The sequence below is a fragment of the Mytilus edulis genome, chromosome 1 (assembly GCF_963676685.1).
Source record: "Mytilus edulis chromosome 1, xbMytEdul2.2, whole genome shotgun sequence".
Classification (NCBI taxonomy): Eukaryota; Metazoa; Mollusca; class Bivalvia; order Mytilida; family Mytilidae; genus Mytilus; species Mytilus edulis.
Genome location: NC_092344.1, coordinates 2,668,624 through 2,679,251, shown reverse-complemented (window position 1 = coordinate 2,679,251; position 10,628 = coordinate 2,668,624).

The following is a 10,628-nucleotide window of genomic DNA, read 5'->3' as shown; positions in this document are numbered from 1 at the left end:
CTATTAGGAACTATACTATAATACATGATTGATTGGTGTGTAATGAAGGTCCTATTAGGAACTATACTATAACAGATGGTTCATTGGTGTGTAATGAAGGTCCTACTAGGAACTATACTATAATAGATGATTGATTGATGTGTAATGAAGGTCCTATTAGGAACTATACTATGATAGATGATTGATTGGTGTGTAATGAAGGTCCTATTAGGAACTATACTATAACAGATGATTGATTGGTGTGTAATGAAGGTCCTACTAGGAACTATACTATAATAGATGATTGATTGATGTGTAATGAAGGTCCTATTAGGAACTATACTATAACATGATTGATTGGTGTGTAATGCAGGTCCTATTAGGAACTACTAGAACACACCTGTGACTGAATTAAAGTATATAACTATGCGAAAGCCTTATTTTAGTATTATTATTGTCATCTGATAAAATCATGCCGATTATAAGATACACAGTTTTTCTCTGCTTTCAAGTCTTTCTGTTTGAACCCGTCGAACTGAAACAATAATATTAATTATTTGGAAAACAAAAGGTCCAGGAATGGAGTATTTTTTAATCAACAGCATTGTCCTATATAAGTTATAAATAAAGTTGAATTCTTTGCTTAGCTGTTTTACGTCATGCCCAAACACAAATTGAAAACTGTACGGCTATACGCCTTATTTTTAGTCCAGATTTTTAGTATTCGTATTGTAATCTTAGAAAGTCTTACTGATTAAAATACTACAATAGGTAACAATTAGACAATTTAGTAGTGTCAACCCTGTGGCTATGACCCGTGTATATAGTATACTAATCCTGAATACAACGTTTGGTGGTGCGCCTGTCAGATGCGGAACGTACAGATAATGTAATAGGTAACAGATGAATATACTATTGGTATCGGTAGCGGACTCCACCCGGAACTTCTTAATTATTGGCAATATCAATTACGTGGAAAACAAAAGGGCCTGGAGTGGTGTAATTTTTAATCTACACCTTTGTACTATATTAGTTATATATAAAGTTGAATTCTGTGATGTCGGCTGACAGATTGGACCTCATAATTTTAGTATTATAGATACTATAATAGATGATTGATTGGTGTGTAATGCAGGTCCTATTAGGAACTATACTATAATAGATGATTGATTGGTGTGTAATGAAGGTCCTATTAGGAACTATACTATTACAGATGATTGATTGGTGTGTAATGAAGGTCCTATTAGGAACTATACTATTACAGATGATTGATTGGTGTGTAATGAAGGTCCTATTAGGAACTATACTATTACAGATGATTGATTGGTGTGTAATGCAGGTCCTATTAGGAACTATACTATAATAGATGATTGATTGGTGTGTAATGAAGGTCCTATTAGGAACTATACTATAATAGATGATTGATTGGTGTGTAATGAGACCTTATTAGGAACTATACTATAATAGATGATTGATTGGTGTGTAATGCAGGTCCTATTAGGAACTATACTATAACAGATGGTTCATTGGTGTGTAATGAAGGTCCTATTAGGAACTATACTATAATAGATGGTTGATTGGTGTGTAATGAAGGTCCTATTGGGAACTATACTATAACAGATGATTGATTGGTGTGTAATGAAGGTCCTATTAGGAACTATACTATAATAGATGATTGATTGGTGTGTAATGAAGGTCCTATTAGGAACTATACTATAATAGATGGTTGATTGGTGTGTAATGAAGGTCCTATTAGGAACTATACTATAATAGATGGTTGATTGGTGTGTAATGAAGGTCCTATTAGGAACTATACTATAACAGATGGTTCATTGGTGTGTAATGAAGGTCCTATTAGGAACTATACTATAATAGATGATTGATTGGTGTGTAATGAAGGTCCTAGTAGGATTATACTATAATAGATGATTGATTGGTGTGTAATGAGACCTTATTAGGAACTATACTATAACAGATGGTTGATTGGTGTATAATGAAGGTCCTATTAGGAACTATACTATAACAGATGGTTCATTGGTGTGTAATGAAGGTCCTATTAGGAACTATACTAAAATAGATGATTGATTGGTGTGTAATGAAGGTCCTATTAGGAACTATACTATAATAGATGATTGATTGGTGTGTAAAGCAGGTCCTATTAGGAACTATACTATAACAGATGGTTGATTGGTGTGTAATGAAGGTCCTATTAGGAACTATACTATGATAGATGATTGATTGGTGTGTAAAGCAGGTCCTATTAGGAACTATACTATAATAGATGATTGATTGGTGTGTAATGAAGGTCCTATTAGGAACTATACTATAATAGATGATTGATTGGTGTGTAATGAAGGTCCTATTAGGAACTATACTATAATAGATGATTGATTGGTGTGTAATGAAGGTCCTATTAGGAACTATACTATAACAGATGATTGATTGGTGTGTAATGAAGGTCCTATTAGGAACTATACTATAACAGATGATTGATTGGTGTGTAATGAAGGTCCTATTAGGAACTATACTATAATACATGATTGATTGGTGTGTAATGAAGGTCCTATTAGGAACTATACTATAATAGATGATTGATTGGTGTGTAATGCAGGTCCTATTGGGAACTATACTATTACAGATGATTGATTGGTGTGTAATGAAGGTCCTATTAGGAACTATACTATAACAGATGATTGATTGGTGTGTAATGAAGGTACTATAACAGATGGTTGATTGGTGTGTAATGCAGGTCCTATTGGGAACTATACTATTACAGATGATTGATTGGTGTGTAATGAAGGTCCTATTAGGAACTATACTATAACAGATGATTGATTGGTGTGTAATGAAGGTCCTATTAGGAACTATACTATAATACATGATTGATTGGTGTGTAATGAAGGTCCTATTAGGAACTATACTATAATAGATGATTGATTGGTGTGTAATGCAGGTCCTATTGGGAACTATACTATTACAGATGATTGATTGGTGTGTAATGAAGGTCCTATTAGGAACTATACTATAACAGATGGTTGATTGGTGTGTAATGAAGGTCCTATTAGGAACTATACTATAACAGATGGTTCATTGGTGTGTAATGAAGGTCCTATTAGGAACTATACTAAAATAGATGATTGATTGGTGTGTAATGATGGTCCTAGTAGGATCTATACTAAAATAGATGATTGATTGGTGTGTAATGATGGTCCTAGTAGGAACTATACTATAACAGATGATTGATTGGTGTGTAATGAAGGTCCTATTAGGAACTATACTATAATAGATGGTTGATTGGTGTGTAATGAAGGTCCTATTAGGAACTATACTATAATAGATGATTGATTGGTGTGTAAAGCAGGTCCTATTAGGAACTATACTATAACAGATGATTGATTGGTGTGTAATGATGGTCCTATTAGGAACTATACTATAATAGATGATTGATTGGTGTGTAAAGCAGGTCCTATTAGGAAATATACTATAACAGATGATTGATTGGTGTGTAATGCAGGTCCTATTAGGAACTATACTATAACAGATGATTGATTGGTGTGTAATGCAGGTCCTATTAGGAACTATACTATAACAGATGGTTGATTGGTGTGTAATGCAGGTCCTATTAGGAACTATACTATAACAGATGGTTGATTGGTGTGTAATGAAGGTCCTATTAGGAACTATACTATAATAGATGATTGATTGGTGTGTAATGAAGGTCCTATTAGGAACTATACTATAACAGATGATTGATTGGTGTGTAATGAAGGTCCTATTGGGAACTATACTATAACAGATGGTTGATTGGTGTGTAATGAAGGTCCTATTAGGAACTATACTATAACAGATGGTTGATTGGTGTGTAATGAAGGTCCTATTAGGAACTATACTATAACAGATGATTGATTGGTGTGTAATGAAGGTCCTACTAGGAACTATACTATAATAGATGATTGATTGATGTGTAATGAAGGTCCTATTAGGAACTATACTATAACATGATTGATTGGTGTGTAATGCAGGTCCTATTAGGAACTACTAGAACACACCTGTGACTGAATTAAAGTATATAACTATGCGAAAGCCTTATTTTAGTATTATTATTGTCATCTGATAAAATCATGCCGATTATAAGATACACAGTTTTTCTCTGCTTTCAAGTCTTTCTGTTTGAACCCGTCGAACTGAAACAATAATATTAATTATTTGGAAAACAAAAGGTCCAGGAATGGAGTATTTTTTAATCAACAGCATTGTCCTATATAAGTTATAAATAAAGTTGAATTCTTTGCTTAGCTGTTTTACGTCATGCCCAAACACAAATTGAAAACTGTACGGCTATACGCCTTATTTTTAGTCCAGATTTTTAGTATTCGTATTGTAATCTTAGAAAGTCTTACTGATTAAAATACTACAATAGGTAACAATTAGACAATTTAGTAGTGTCAACCCTGTGGCTATGACCCGTGTATATAGTATACTAATCCTGAATACAACGTTTGGTGGTGCGCCTGTCAGATGCGGAACGTACAGATAATGTAATAGGTAACAGATGAATATACTATTGGTATCGGTAGCGGACTCCACCCGGAACTTCTTAATTATTGGCAATATCAATTACGTGGAAAACAAAAGGGCCTGGAGTGGTGTAATTTTTAATCTACACCTTTGTACTATATTAGTTATATATAAAGTTGAATTCTGTGATGACGGCTGACAGATTGGACCTCGTAATTTTAGTATTATAGATACTATAATAGATGATTGATTGGTGTGTAATGCAGGTCCTATTAGGAACTATACTATAATAGATGATTGATTGGTGTGTAATGAAGGTCCTATTAGGAACTATACTATAATAGATGATTGATTGGTGTGTAATGAGACCTTATTAGGAACTATACTATAATAGATGATTGATTGGTGTGTAATGCAGGTCCTATTAGGAACTATACTATAACAGATGGTTCATTGGTGTGTAATGAAGGTCCTATTAGGAACTATACTATAATAGATGATTGATTGGTGTGTAATGAAGGTCCTATTAGGAACTATACTATAATAGATGGTTGATTGGTGTGTAATGAAGGTCCTATTAGGAACTATACTATAATAGATGGTTGATTGGTGTGTAATGAAGGTCCTATTAGGAACTATACTATAACAGATGGTTCATTGGTGTGTAATGAAGGTCCTATTAGGAACTATACTATAATAGATGATTGATTGGTGTGTAATGAAGGTCCTAGTAGGATCTATACTATAATAGATGATTGATTGGTGTGTAATGAGACCTTATTAGGAACTATACTATAACAGATGGTTGATTGGTGTGTAATGAAGGTCCTATTAGGAACTATACTATAACAGATGGTTCATTGGTGTGTAATGAAGGTCCTATTAGGAACTATACTAAAATAGATGATTGATTGGTGTGTAATGAAGGTCCTATTAGGAACTATACTATAATAGATGATTGATTGGTGTGTAAAGCAGGTCCTATTAGGAACTATACTATAACAGATGATTGATTGGTGTGTAATGAAGGTCCTAGTAGGAACTATACTATAATAGATGATTGATTGGTGTGTAATGAAGGTCCTATTAGGAACTATACTATAATAGATGATTGATTGGTGTGTAATGAAGGTCCTATTAGGAACTATACTATAACAGATGATTGATTGGTGTGTAATGAAGGTCCTATTAGGAACTATACTATAACAGATGATTGATTGGTGTGTAATGAAGGTCCTATTAGGAACTATACTATAATACATGATTGATTGGTGTGTAATGAAGGTCCTATTAGGAACTATACTATAATAGATGATTGATTGGTGTGTAATGCAGGTCCTATTGGGAACTATACTATTACAGATGATTGATTGGTGTGTAATGAAGGTCCTATTAGGAACTATACTATAACAGATGATTGATTGGTGTGTAATGAAGGTACTATAACAGATGGTTGATTGGTGTGTAATGCAGGTCCTATTGGGAACTATACTATTACAGATGATTGATTGGTGTGTAATGAAGGTCCTATTAGGAACTATACTATAACAGATGATTGATTGGTGTGTAATGAAGGTCCTATTAGGAACTATACTATAATACATGATTGATTGGTGTGTAATGAAGGTCCTATTAGGAACTATACTATAATAGATGATTGATTGGTGTGTAATGCAGGTCCTATTGGGAACTATACTATTACAGATGATTGATTGGTGTGTAATGAAGGTCCTATTAGGAACTATACTATAACAGATGGTTGATTGGTGTGTAATGAAGGTCCTATTAGGAACTATACTATAACAGATGGTTCATTGGTGTGTAATGAAGGTCCTATTAGGAACTATACTAAAATAGATGATTGATTGGTGTGTAATGATGGTCCTAGTAGGATCTATACTAAAATAGATGATTGATTGGTGTGTAATGATGGTCCTAGTAGGAACTATACTATAACAGATGATTGATTGGTGTGTAATGAAGGTCCTATTAGGAACTATACTATAATAGATGGTTGATTGGTGTGTAATGAAGGTCCTATTAGGAACTATACTATAATAGATGATTGATTGGTGTGTAAAGCAGGTCCTATTAGGAACTATACTATAACAGATGATTGATTGGTGTGTAATGATGGTCCTATTAGGAACTATACTATAATAGATGATTGATTGGTGTGTAAAGCAGGTCCTATTAGGAAATATACTATAACAGATGATTGATTGGTGTGTAATGCAGGTCCTATTAGGAACTATACTATAACAGATGATTGATTGGTGTGTAATGCAGGTCCTATTAGGAACTATACTATAACAGATGGTTGATTGGTGTGTAATGCAGGTCCTATTAGGAACTATACTATAACAGATGGTTGATTGGTGTGTAATGAAGGTCCTATTAGGAACTATACTATAATAGATGATTGATTGGTGTGTAATGAAGGTCCTATTAGGAACTATACTATAACAGATGATTGATTGGTGTGTAATGAAGGTCCTATTGGGAACTATACTATAACAGATGGTTGATTGGTGTGTAATGAAGGTCCTATTAGGAACTATACTATAACAGATGGTTGATTGGTGTGTAATGAAGGTCCTATTAGGAACTATACTATAATAGATGATTGATTGGTGTGTAATGCAGGTCCTATTAGGAACTATACTATGATGGATGATTGATTGGTGTGTAATGAAGGTCCTATTAGGAACTATACTATGATAGATGATTGATTGGTGTGTAATGAAGGTCCTATTAGGAACTATACTATGATAGATGATTGATTGGTGTGTAATGCAGGTCCTATTAGGAACTATACTATAACAGATGATTGATTGGTGTGTAATGAAGGTCCTATTAGGAACTATACTATAATAGATGATTGATTGGTGTGTAATGAAGGTCCTATTAGGAACTATACTATAATAGATGATTGATTGGTGTGTAATGAAGGTCCTATTAGGAACTATACTATGATAGATGATTGATTGGTGTGTAATGCAGGTCCTATTAGGAACTATACTATAACAGATGATTGATTGGTGTGTAATGAAGGTCCTATTAGGAACTATACTATAATAGATGATTGATTGGTGTGTAATGAAGGTCCTATTAGGAACTATACTATAATAGATGATTGATTGGTGTGTAATGAAGGTCCTATTAGGAACTATACTATAATAGATGATTGATTGGTGTGTAATGAGACCTTATTAGGAACTATACTATGATAGATGATTGATTGGTGTGTAATGAGACCTTATTAGGAACTATACTATGATAGATGATTGATTGGTGTGTAATGAGACCTTCAGCACTGCTATATCAAATAGATGATTGATTGGTGTGTAATGCACCTTCAGCACTGCTATACTATAATAGATGATTGATTGGTGTGTAATGAAGGTCCTATTAGGAACTATACTATAATAGATGGTTGATTGGTGTGTAATGAAGGTCCTATTAGGAACTATACTATAATAGATGGTTGATTGGTGTGTAATGAAGGTCCTATTAGGAACTATACTATAACAGATGATTGATTGGTGTGTAATGAAGGTCCTATTAGGAACTATACTATAATAGATGATTGATTGGTGTGTAATGAAGGTCCTAGTAGGATCTATACTATAATAGATGATTGATTGGTGTGTAATGAGACCTTATTAGGAACTATACTATGATAGATGATTGATTGGTGTGTAATGAGACCTTATTAGGAACTATACTATGATAGATGATTGATTGGTGTGTAATGCACCTTCAGCACTGCTATACTATAATAGATGATTGATTGGTGTGTAATGAAGGTCCTATTAGGAACTATACTATAATAGATGGTTGATTGGTGTGTAATGAAGGTCCTATTAGGAACTATACTATAATAGATGGTTGATTGGTGTGTAATGAAGGTCCTATTAGGAACTATACTATAATAGATGGTTGATTGGTGTGTAATGAAGGTCCTATTAGGAACTATACTATAACAGATGATTGATTGGTGTGTAATGAAGGTCCTATTAGGAACTATACTATAATAGATGATTGATTGGTGTGTAATGAAGGTCCTAGTAGGATCTATACTATAATAGATGATTGATTGGTGTGTAATGAGACCTTATTAGGAACTATACTATGATAGATGATTGATTGGTGTGTAATGAGACCTTATTAGGAACTATACTATGATAGATGATTGATTGGTGTGTAATGAGACCTTCAGCACTGCTATATCAAATAGATGATTGATTGGTGTGTAATGCACCTTCAGCACTGCTATACTATAATAGATGATTGATTGGTGTGCAATGCACCTTCAGCACTGCTATACTATAATAGATGATTGATTGGTTTGTAATGCACCTTCAGCACTGCTATACTATAATAGATGATTGATTGGTGTGTAATGCACCTTCAGCACTGCTATACTGTAATAGAATATTGATTGGTGTGAAATGCACCTTCAGCACTGCTATACTATAATAGAATATTGATTGGTGTGTAATGCACCTTCAGCACTGCTATACTATAATAGATGATTGATTGGTGTGTAATGCACCTTCAGCACTGCTATACTATAATAGATGATTGATTGGTGTGTAATGCACCTTCAGCACTGCTATACTATAATAGATGATTGATTGGTGTGTAATGCACCTTCAGCACTGCTATACTATAATAGATGATTGATTGATGTGTAATGCACTTTAAGCACTGTTGGCTATTTCGTGGTAGCTAGTTTTGTTGGTGGAGGAAGCTGGAGAGAACCACTGATGTTCTGTAGGAAATCTGACAATCCTAGTCAATTAAGATTGGATTCGAACGTTGCGGGACTCAAACTGGCAACCTTTGCTGAAGTGATGCAGTAGTTAATCTACTTCAACCACTTGGCCTCCGAGGCCCCTACTATTATTAAAGACTAGAACAACAACAAAGACCAGTGCAACATGAAAAGATGCAATGCAAACATACCATGACTGCTTTGAATGAGAAAAATGTGGTTCACTGAATTCAAGAGTTGTGTTCATTAATCGCTTTATTTTCGAATTTAAACAAGAACGTTTCAAGATACACGGATGCCCGCCTCATACTATCATTTTCTATGTTAAGTGGACTTGAAATTGGGGTAAAAAAAACCTCTTAATTTGGCATTAACATCAGAAAGATCATATACCGTAGGGAACATGTGTACTAAGTTTCAAGTTGATTGAACTTCATCAAAAACTACCTTGGCAAATAACTTAACCTTAAGCAGCACAGACAGACGAACGGACACACAGATCGAAATACACCATGCCTCTATGCGGTGCTTAAAAAGCTTTTGAAGATACCAAGGGGACATCCAAAACCCGTAAGTCTAGATGAACTGAAAAACAAAATATCATTGCTAAGACATGTTAATCAAATGTCAAAACTTTACAAATTGTAGACTGAGTTGCTTAATCCCCAACAGAAGTTAAGTGAAATGTCACGTGCTTCACTGGTAGCTCCCTTCATGTTGCTCATATTAAGTACAACATCTGTGTGGTCACCAGTGGTCTGTGACACTCCCGCTGTCATCTGTAATTCCAAAAACAGTCGACCAACCCTGTAAAACTTTTGAAGGATTGCCTTAACTTTACCACTTGGAACCCTTGGTTCAATGGTTTAGTCAGCAGCAGTCTAAAATCGAGGAAATCTCCGTATCGAGTGCTATCTCTGCAATATCATATCAACTGGGAGAGCAAGCACGGCTGGGAGAGCAAGCACGGCTGGAATAGTGCCACATAGAAACGGACAGTTCACAATGGGAAATCAGAAAAAGATTTATTTTTTTAAATATTGTCATTTTCAAAATATGTCAAGATATGAGGCAGACTTTCTTTAAGTAAAGTTCGATGGGATATGTAAGTTCAAAAGTAGTAAACGAAATGAACCTGAATTTTTTAGTGAGAGGATATCATCTCTAGGGCATAACTTTAAGATTAAATGATGCTAGCTTCTAATCATTCTTCCCGAGAAGCTCATATATGAGGTTAGATTTGTTTGAAGGAACAAGTTTGAAAGAATTGGAACACAGTTGGTTCCCTTTGGAACGCAAATTGATGTTCTATAAAATGATAATAGAAAAGAGAATTTGAAATGAGTTCAAT